This window comes from Bos taurus, chromosome 4, assembly GCF_002263795.3.
Source record: "Bos taurus isolate L1 Dominette 01449 registration number 42190680 breed Hereford chromosome 4, ARS-UCD2.0, whole genome shotgun sequence".
Classification (NCBI taxonomy): Eukaryota; Metazoa; Chordata; class Mammalia; order Artiodactyla; family Bovidae; genus Bos; species Bos taurus.
Window position 1 is genome coordinate 9,019,242 of NC_037331.1, and position 3,724 is coordinate 9,022,965.

Consider the following 3,724-nt stretch of genomic DNA (forward strand, 5'->3'; position numbering starts at 1 on the left):
ATTATATTTTTACCAAGGATAAAAGCTACAGGCTAACTAAAATGTCGTGTCTTTAATTAAACACAGATTAATCACTATACCTATTACTAGCATATTATTAATATTACTATTATCATATGTTAATCAGTATCAAGATGGACAGTTAATGACCCAATAAAAACTACCTACATCAGTATCCAATCTTGATTTTGTAACTAATCTTGAACCTAATACAAAATGACAGCCAAATTAAAGTGAATCACACTTAAGTATCTCTAGACACTTTTGAATTTTCTTACTAGCAGTTAGTATAGTAGAAAAACCAAGAGTATTAGAATCAGAGAATATTAGAACCTGTGCCGTCCTATCTGTACAAAGGGAATTTCCAAACGTCAGTTTTTTCATCTGTTATGTGGGGATAATGCTAAAGAATGCTGGGAAATTAAATGAGAAAATGTGGCAGCCTGCTGCTTAGCAAATAGCACAAAGCTTAGCACATACAAGTTCAACGGTTGTTGTTACTGCTTCTTTTCTTTAGTGCTTCTTGGCAAATCAAACATTCGTGCAATCTAATATACTTGTAAATCTTGATGAATATAGATCATTGATTATAATTAAGATCAATAACTCAATCTCCCAAGACAAAAGAAATAAAAGCAAAAATAAACAAATGGGACCTAATCAAACATACAAGCTTTTGCACAGGAAAGGAAGCCATGAACAAAATAACAAAACATCCTACAGGATTCAATAAAATATTCGCAAACAATGTGGCCAACAAGAGGTTAACATGCAAGATACACAAACAACTCATGCTCATACTCAGTATGAGTATATATAACTCAGTATCAAAAAAAATAATCGAGAAACGGTCAGAAGACCTAAACAGATATTTCTCTAAAAAAGACATACAGATGGTCAACAAGCACATGAAAAAATGTTCAACATCGTAATTACCACAGTAATACAAATCAAAACCTCAATCAGTCAGTCACCAGTCAGTCACTCAATCACCAGTCAGAACAACCATTATTAAAAAGTCCACAAATAATAAATGCTAGACAGGGTGTGGAGAAAAGGGAATCCTTCTATAATGTTGGCGGGAATGTAAAGTGGTAGAGCCACTACGGAAAACAGTATGGAGGTTCCTTAAAAACCTAAAAATAGAGCTACCATATGATCCATCAGTCCCGCTCCTGGTCATATGATACATGTACCCCAATATTTATAGAAGCACTATTTACAATAGTCAAGACATGGAAACAACTCAAGTGCCCAACAACAGAAGAATGGATTAAAAGATGCTCTCTCTCTCTCTCTCTCTCTCTCTCTCTCTCTCTCATTCACACACACACACACGCACACACACACACACACACACAGACACTGGAATATTACTCAGCTAGAAAAAAAACAATGAACTATTGCCTTTTGCAGCAATATGGATGGATGTAGAGAATGTCTAAGTCACTGTCAGACAGAAAAAGATAAATATATAATATCTCATATGAGTAATTAAAAAATAATACAAATGAATATATGTACAAAACAGAAACTCATATAAAACATATAAAACAAACTTATGATTATCAAAGGGAAAAGGAATGGGGGAAGGATAAATTAGGAGTATGGGATTAGTAGATACAAACTACTGTGCATAAAATGGGCTTCCCTGGTGACTCAGTGGTAAAGAATCCACCTGCCAATGCAGGAGACATGAGTTCACTCCCTGGGTCGGCAAGATCCCCTGGAGAAGGAAATGGTAGCCCATTCCAGTATTTTTGCCTAGAAAATCCCGTGGACAGAGAAGCCTGGCAGGCTACAGTCCCTGGGGTGGCAAAAGAATCAGACACAACTTAGGGAATAAACAACAACAGTAATGCACAAAATAGATAATTAACAATGATTTGCTATATAAAACAGGGCACTTTATTCAATATCTTATAATAAACTACAATGGAAAATAATCTAAAAAATATATATATATTAGAAAAAATAATTTAGATCAATATTGAAATAAATAATAAGTTCTTTGATATGAAATTTCTTAAAACATAGAGTCCACAGTGAAAAAATAATACAAGGGGTCTCTGATGATGCTTAAAACTTGTGAATAACTGACAACCCAAATATGTTCTAGTATACTTTAATTCTGCTCAGTGTCTTCTTTGATAGAAATGACAAAAACCATCTCATCACATTTTATATTCTCCATCATAGCCTTCATATCTGTGTGTATATAACCCAAATGGGACCATGCTAAGTGTTGTTCTCTAGAGCTTAGTTTTAATTTGTAATAATAAATTGCAGAAATGGTTCCATGTTAGCACATATAGCTGTAACTCAATCTTTAATATACTAACATTAACTATACTTAATATACTAACATTTATTTAATTAGTCTCTTTTGAGGCACATTTAAATGTTTCAAAATTTTCACTATTATAAATTACCCTTATCTGTGAATCTCTGCACATCTATCTTTAGACACTTGGGTATTTCTGTAGGATTGCATAAATTATGAATGCACTTAGCTGGCAGTAACAAAAACCACACCAAGAATGATTGTTAAAATGGATTTCCTTACATAATAAAATGCTGAAAGGTAAGCAATTGCTAGCATCCTTCCACTCCAACATCCTCAGCTATTATTTATTCTCATTATGTTCATTATTTTATATGCTTTTGAACTGTACTGTTGGAGAAGACTCTTGAGAGTCCCTAGGACTGCAAGGATATCCAACCAGTCCATCCTAAAGGAAATTAGTCCTGAATATTCATTGGAAGGACTGATGCTGAAGCTGAAACTCCAATCCTTTGGCCACCTGATGCAAAGAACTGACTCATTGAAAAAGACCCTGATGCTGGGAAAGGTTGAAGGCAGGGGGAGAAGGGTATGACAGAGAATAAGATGGTTGGATGGCATCACAGACTCTATGGACATGAATTTGAGTAAGCTCTGGGAATTGGTGCTGGACAGGGAAGCCTGGTGTGCCGCAGTCCATGGGATTGCAAAGAGTCGAACATGACTGAATGACTGAACTGAACTGATGGTCATTATTTATGTTCTCCAGGTACCACATCTGCACCCCAGCATCCCAGCAAGAAGGAGGTTTCAGGAACCAAAACTTCCTCCTAGAAGGGAAGTGCCCCATAGATTTTCACCAATGATGTTTTGCTCAGAACAGTGCTACACACCCATCCCCAGACCAGTCACAGGCAAAGAATGGAATCATCACGACCAGCTGAAATCCACCATGATCCATTTCCTGGATCTTGGAGCTACAGCCTATCATCTCTGAGCTCACTGAACAATTTAACCTGTTGGAAAATTCAGAGTCTTAAGACTCTTGGGAAAGAAAAGGGAAATGGAGACTGGCTACTGAGAAAGCAATGAACAGTATCCTCGACACATTCTAAAGGAAGAATTGCTAAGCCAAAGGGTATATAGCTCTACATTTTAAATCTGCAATACCAATCACCAAATTACCTTCCAAAAATAGTGTATCAAATGAAAGTTCCAGTAACATGTATGAAATGGCTGAATTGCCCACATTCAACAACCCTGGTCTTCTAAATTTTTCCAAATGTTTGCCAATCTGATAAGCAGAAAATAGTCAAATACAGAGTTAGATAAATATGAGTAGATAGATGACAGATATATAGATAGATGATAGAATCACAATAGTATATTTTGTACATATTTTATTATTAGTGTAGATGAGAATTCCTTAATATATTTAAT